At 46.5% G+C, this 7,375-nt stretch overlaps 1 protein-coding gene across 3 annotated transcripts in view; it reads left to right on the forward strand.

Annotated features, from left to right (window-relative positions):
• Window positions 1-7,375, forward strand: part of RSPRY1 (ring finger and SPRY domain containing 1) — a 281,438-nt gene that overhangs the window by 236,323 nt on the left and 37,740 nt on the right. The gene's annotated exons all lie outside the window — the stretch shown is intronic.

Here is a 7,375-nt window from a genome sequence, read left to right on the forward strand (position 1 = left end):
TCTACGCTAGGCCCATCAGCACCCTCTCTGTGCCGGCAGTGGCGGAAAGCACTTCTTTTGGTGTAGATGGGACCTATGTCACCACTAAGTGGACGTAGGGTATCAGTTTTCAGCAAATAAACTTGCTCTGTGTTATGTGAGGTAGCAGCAACACTACCCCCTGGAGAAGGCGTGTCTGAAAGCGTGGTTGGCACTGTACCCTTCATAGGAACAAACAACGATGTCATGTTTGGCATCACTTAGCAGAGGCATGAGGAAAGCTTTAGAAACCCTCTCAGGGTGATGTGTTTCTTCAGTAAATTACTGATGCCATAAAAGACTGCTGTTTCTAGCGTGGAAGAATCCCCAGATTAAAGAGTGCTCTTGTACTATGTAGTTTTTGCTTTCTCTGCAGTACATACGTATTTGTTACAGATGTCTTGATGCTTTCAACACTAGTAAGGATTACAGTCTGGTACAAAGAACCCGGTGGCATTTGATGGCTGTAGTTTATCTCATTGGCTTAAGAACTCCCTCTAATGAAATGGAGGCTTTGTAACACGTCGGAATTTGAATTCTTGGCTTTCGTTCAGAGAACCGGGATGAAAAAGAAGCAAAGCCAGTTTATCTGCAGTGGTTGCAAACCCTTGCTGTCTAATCCTAAACTAGTTGGCATGACTAATAATCTGTACATTAGGCAAGACCTTTCTGAAACATGCTTGCGTGTTCTAAACCGAGATTTAAGAGTATTGTAAAAAAATCTATGTGGAATGATTGTGTAGTTTCTGTTTCTAGCCAGCATTAGTCCCCTCACTTTGAGCAACAGGAAACCAAATCAACGTTGGCTAGAAAGAGGGTGGAGTGAGGGTAACAAGGCTACTAATTTGGCTTGAATATGTACTTCCAGGTTAGCTGGTAGAACAGATACCTCAGCGCTTTGGAGGAGGAGGAGGGTACCTGGTGCACCTGCATAACTCTGTGGCGATGTGTACTTAGGGATATGGCTTCGATAGCAATGGATGTTGAAAACAAAAGGCAGTTCACCACAGTGTGCCCATAATTACATTTGAGGGAGGAATGCCCAGGTGTCTCCTGGGGCTGTGAGATCTTTCTCCTATAATCAGAGTGCATTACGCTCGGTAGATCGGGATGTCAGTTTTACTAAATTTTATAGAAGTATTTTCTAAATGTAAAAAGTATCTTTAGTTTAAAAATATTGTAATCTTTGTGACTCCAGCTAACACAGCTTTACAACTGTCTGTTTCAATACTATATATGACCGAACAAAAGGGCGCAGTGGGATTTGGTAGCTGGAGGTTTATCTATTGATCATGTAGCCCATTCAGCTAAAGGCATGGGTTGTCACAGCCTGCTATGTGATGCATGGGTCAGTTTTCTATTAACGTGTGTGCTGAGTTGGATGGTCGACTGTAAGGATACTACAGGTCTATTCATGTACTAAGTATTTCCCATTATTTCATTTTAATTTATTTTTTCCAATCTGATATGTAGCTCTTAACTTCAGCTCTGTGGTATACTAATTTTCCTGCGAGTCAAGTAAGCAGCGATTTGTTTGGTTGGTTGGTTTGGTTTTGGTTTTGGGTTTTTTTGTAGGGAAAGCAGATACCTGCTACACCATCTGATTTAACATATGTAATTGGTCCAGCAGATCTATGCTCCCATCAAGATAATAGGCAGCATGACGTCTCTCCTTACAAACGAGACCGGTTGTGCATCCTAGCTTCTTGAGAACGTGTGTGTCATAACAGTCGTGGTACTTTTTCTACCATTGGAATGCACTTCAGGACGTTCAGCCATTCGGCCTGCTGGACTGGTTAACTGCTGGACTGTTCAACTTCTCCAGGTTACACTGAGGTGCTAACATGCTTAATTTTAATAAAGTATATTTTGTTTTGTTAGGTTTCCTGTTTCTGTGCTGTGTATATATATGTTTCTGAAAGGTTGGTGGCTGTAGCTTGTCTTCTCTTTCGCAGTGTTTTTTTTATTCCTCAGGAACTCCGTGGCTGCAACAGCATGAATATCTTTATATTTGTGTAGGGTGAGGAAGAGGAGTTGAGGTCTGTTCAGTGTATTACATGCTGGCCTGCACAGGGGTTAGAGCTATTTTGATGAGCAAATGGCTGTTAGGACAGGGGTGTTCTCTAAATAGCCAGGAGCGATTTGAGCAGCAAGAGCCAGGCCTCCCACACAGGGCTTCTGCTGGAGGGACAGCACGAGTCTCCCATGTTATGCTTGGTGGAGAAAGGAGAAGGCATGGCCTCCCATGAACTAGCCTAGTGCAGGGAAGAACTAGCATGTAGTATCTTTGAATTTGTAATTCTGCTTCCCAAACTTCCTAATTTCACATTGGTTTAGAGCTATTGGTCTGAAACAATTGTAAGCGGCAAAAAATTTCAGCGTTGCCTCAAGTGTCACATTTTTGGGTTTAACTGGGAATGTTAAATGAAGCTGCATGACAAAAGTGAACACTCTTCCTCATGCACACTTTCCCCCATTTGCTGCTAAATTAAGGTAAGTGAGCAATGGCACTGGCAGTGAATTAAGAGGCTAATTCTGTAGGAAGGCACCTTAATATGCTAACAGATAAACTGTATTACTGCTCAGTGCAAATACTTTTTCTTCCATTTCAAGTCCTCACCTTTCTGCGTCCTGTATTCTCATCTAGCCTGTACCCTCACGGTATTTTTCTTCTACCAGCTTCGACTATTTTTGGTTGCTGTATTCCTGTGTGTGTATATTATCAAGCATTAGCCCTAGAAGGGGACTTGAAAAATGTTTATTTAAAATGTCTTTTATGGTTCTAAGGGAAAACCTTAATTTCATGTTTATAACAATCACCCCTAGAGATTAATAGTAACTCCCTTTCTGGGTTCTGTACCTATTTTTAAGTTTTTCTGCCATAATATGATACCCTTTAACCCAGTGGGTAACAATTTTGTTTTACTTAAGATCATGCATTCTTGCTCAACATCCTCCAGCTGCAGAGCTCAAGCACTAAACAAGTTATGTATTCCCTAAGTAGCCTATATCCAGTGTTGTGGTACAAGTTCACCTACCAGTTCAGCTTTCCAGTTACACAAGAAATCTAGAAATGTAACTCGTATCTGTGGCATATTTAGCCATGCAATCCTAAAGTCCTGGCAACATGGATGAGGATAACACAGCCTCCCTATAACAGGTAGAGCTGCTAGTCAGGTTATCAGCTGGCTGATGAGATTTTTGATATCTGTAGAGTTTCTGGTTGTTCCTTCCCTGGTTTCCCAAACTAGCTGCCAAAATCACACCATGACTGGTTGAAGCTCAGGCTAGACTGAGTGAAAACGGCATTCTAACATACGTAGTCTTTACCTAATAACTCTATACATCTGTACAAGCCATGTGATCCACACCTCTGAATTAAATGAGACATTTTTCTGAAGGTAGTGCACCTAATCACTTGGCTCTACCCAAAGTGTTTGTATGTCCAAGGACTAAGGTTTCTGAACTTTAATAAGGGAAAATCAGTCTTTGTGAGAAGGGAGTATAAAAAGAGCTTTGGCCACGAAGCCCCTGTGAGAGCAAGGTGGTGACCTGTAGCCTGAGCTCTATGTTAAGTGCTTCATGATCAGATACAGATGGGAAGGGACAGAGGGGCTCTTATGTGACAAGAAAAGTTAAGAGACAGAATCAAACAGGAGAAAGACAGAGAAGCTTCTCTCCAATGCCAAACTCTCTCTCCTGTACATGAAACCCTAACCATCTTCTCTGCACATGCACAAGGCTTTCTCAGTTCACCTGTATTTTAGAGATCAGTATCACTCCCACTAAGTTATTGGACATATGGCTGTTTTCATGACCTCTAACAGCATCTGTCGCACGGTGGGTTCCTCCACAAGGATTATCCTCCAGCATTTTACCCAAACTCTTTATCTGCAGTTCCTTTCTGTCATTGGAAGCCATTGTGTTGGAAGTCGGTGTGTTCCCATGCCAAGTCCTCCTGTTTCCCTGTCTCGTGTCCTGCCTCCAGCTTTCAAAACTGCCTCCTCTTACAGTCCTTCCCACTGATCCTACCTCTGCCCCATGCCCAGGGCCCTGATGTGACAGGGCAGAAGTTACCGTGCCAGTGAGCGTCGTTATGCGGAGGCTCCCTGTGGGAACTGGTGTGCTGGAAAGCAGAGACTGATAGGCTGGATGATATGATATATCTCTCTTGATGCAGCCTCAGACTTCCCTGCTCTCTACACAGACAGCAGAAATGCTGAAATTCTTGGCTAAATCAGGGCTAAATTGAGAGAGACAGTGCCAACAACCTCAGCCTTCTCCTTGCCCTTCTTTTCCTTCTCTCCATCTTACTACATGGCCTCTTTTTACTCTCATGATGAAGGGTGTTGAGGCCCATTCTTGGGGTTGCCTTCCCTTGCTATAGTTGATCAGAGTCTAGGCAGCCTGACAGGCTCCTTGTATCATTCCCAGAAAGCAGCAGCAGCATCCCAGGACCAGCAGCAAGGAGGAAGCATCCAAAGCTTTCACTTTCCTCCAGAGCAAAACACAGGAGCACTCCCAGGGTCGCAGCATCACAAACTCATCATCACCTAACGGCTGGGTGAGAAGTGGCCAAGGAAAATGTGCTCACCTCTGGTCAAGGACAGATGCTACCAAGCCAAGTGTGTACTTTTGTCATGCGCGTCATGGCACAGTCCCATCTTCATTGCTGTGATTATTCTATGGCTTTTAGACTGCACATTTGCTAGGCTAAAAATTAACTCTCTTGTCCACTTGCACATACTGCCCAGCAAAGCAGGGCTTCGATGCTGCCTAGGCTCCTGGATGATATGCTTCTTAACCTCTGCTAAAAAATAATCAGCATCATTCAGCTGCTGCCCAGTCAGTTCTCACTTCAAAGGGCTGATTGTTTCCCCACAGAAATATTACAGTTCAGATAGGTGTGCTGGGGCAGCCCCAGAGACCAGACAGGCAACTGGAAGGCACCAGCCATACCTGCACTGGTCCCACAACTCATCTCGGAATCACTACGCAGGAAAAGAACAAAAATGGTGTGCTTCTGTGGGTGGTAAGGTTACTGTCTGCTGACGGACCTTCACGGCTTCACTTCTCTCTGGGTACGTACTTTCTGATGGAATATGATTTAGGAACAGATGTCACACAAGAAAAGCATCCCTAAACCCCAGTTACTTCCTTCTCAGGATGCTCTATTCAGCCCTCACCATCTCATTTCTACTTTTCCTCTCAAATCACACAGCAATTCTCCCTCAAATTCTTACTGCCTCCCTCCTTCAAAAATTAAAAACTACACTGCATGGAGCAGAAAGGAGCTACTATAGCTGGTACTATGGCTGGGTAGTCACATCCTCAAAGATACTTATCCCACTATAGTGGCTACTACAGGAACAGCAGAAGGAAAATCAACACCATTTTATCCCAAGGCCTGCAAGTTCCAGGCTTGGATCCTATATTTGGAACTGACTCCACAACACATCAGCTAGAACAAGGACCCCAGGTGATCCATATCAGGCACATCAATCTCCTTTGTCTTTCCATGTGAAGAACAAATGAGAAGTAGCTTTTTCTGTATATTCACAGCTTTGCATTGGTGTGTAATCAGCCAAGTTCCTAGATCTTCCTAGATAAATCTGATGGGTCAAGGTTTCTGTGCACAAACTGTTTACCCATGTCTCAGAGGCTCCACAAGTTAAAAACCAGATTTTATTCATGACAGAAATCCTTAAGTTGAGTCCGAAAAGAATTGCAGTCAGGATGGTGCCAGTCATTCCATTGACATCTTTACCCCTGTCGGGGAGACATCAGTAGCAGCCACAAGGTGCAGAGCACATGAACACATCTCAGGCTGGCAGCTGGAGATCTGAGAATGTCATGATAAAGGCAATGAAAAAGCTCATAATTTTCTCCCAGGACTGAACCAGCACTTCAGTCAGAAAACAAGGGGGAGAGAGGGGAAAAAATATCACCTATTTATTGTTCAGGTACTCTTCATTTCTACTCAGTGGTGTATCAGCTCTCTGCAGTCTCCATTTCCAGGCCACATGGGGTAAGAAGCCATGAGATCGTAACTGTCACAGTGTTGGCACTCAGGTTTGCCTTTTTCGAATAGGAGAAACCTGTTGGAAGACTTGTTCATGCAACATTAGCATCTAGGAAAGAGGCTCCATGTCAGCCACCTTTATCTCCTTTCCTAGTACTGCCTTCAGCAGCAAGCCTGGACAAATGCATTGTGGACACATCTCTTTCCAGGGTTGTGCAATGCCGTTTCTCTCTAAGAAGCAGACAGATAATGCTCAGGTTTGCTGGCAGAGACTCGGGAACCTTCAGAGCTGGGCCATGCCCGGTATGGGACAACTAGCTGAGCTGTCTTTCAGGCTCAGCTCTATGATCTAAACTATCCAATAACAAAGATTCTGCACCTGTATAAGCCCTCTCTGCTGCAGCTTGAGTGAACGTGGTGAGGGCCTCCAGTGAGACCATGTCAGACCACTTATCTGTTTGCAAGTATTTATTTGAAGGCTTTTTTCTAGCAGCCCACACCTTCTGTGCTAACTTCTTTCACTGCAAGCAAGCTGAGCAATTCCCCTTTTTTTTAATGTAATAAGGTTTTTCATTGTATAGCTCTTGTTAGGGGAGTTAAAAATTAATTTCAGGATCTGCAGTTCTGGCTGCAGCTCATTGTCTACTTCCTCACTCAGGGCCAACAGCCCTCTTAGGGTGGGCCTAGCCGGCCTTGCGTGGAAACCTTTCTCACCTCCTTCTTTGGGGTGAAACCCTGTCACCGTTACAACGCAGGGACAGTTGTAGCCAGAGCGGGCGAGGTGGGCCCAGGGCAGGCTGAGGTTCCCCTCAGCCACCTCCTGCCGCCGGCCCGCGGGGGTGACAGGGCCCGGCGGAGCCTCCCCGTGCGACGGGGCTTCCGGCCTAGGGACGGCTTGGGTGGCCCCGGGACAGGTGGGGACGCTGGGTTTGTCAGGGAGGGGCCACGGGGCCCTGACAGAGACACCGGGCGGCGGGCTCGGGGCGCGAGAGACCCGCTGAGGCGGGGGAGGAAGGGCCCTTTCCCTTTCCCTTTCCCTTTCCCTTTCCCTTTCCCTTTCCCTTTCCCCCTTCCCCCTTCCCCCTTCCCCTCCACGCTCCGCCACTATCCCACAGTGCTCCGGGGCACCGCCTGTGGGTCGGCGATGTGCGGTCCCCTGCTCTTCATTCAAATGAGCCATGGCGGGCGGCGGCGCGGGGAACGTCGGGAGTTGTAGTCCTCCACGCCCCTCCCAGTGCGCGCCTCGGCGGCCAGCGGGACTCGCTGTCCCGGCGTGCCGCGGGGCGGGGCCGCCGGGGCGGGGCGCGGCGGGGCGGGGCGGGGAGCGCGGGCGAG

This window comes from Pelecanus crispus, chromosome 8 (assembly GCF_030463565.1).
Source record: "Pelecanus crispus isolate bPelCri1 chromosome 8, bPelCri1.pri, whole genome shotgun sequence".
NCBI classification, from domain to species: Eukaryota; Metazoa; Chordata; class Aves; order Pelecaniformes; family Pelecanidae; genus Pelecanus; species Pelecanus crispus.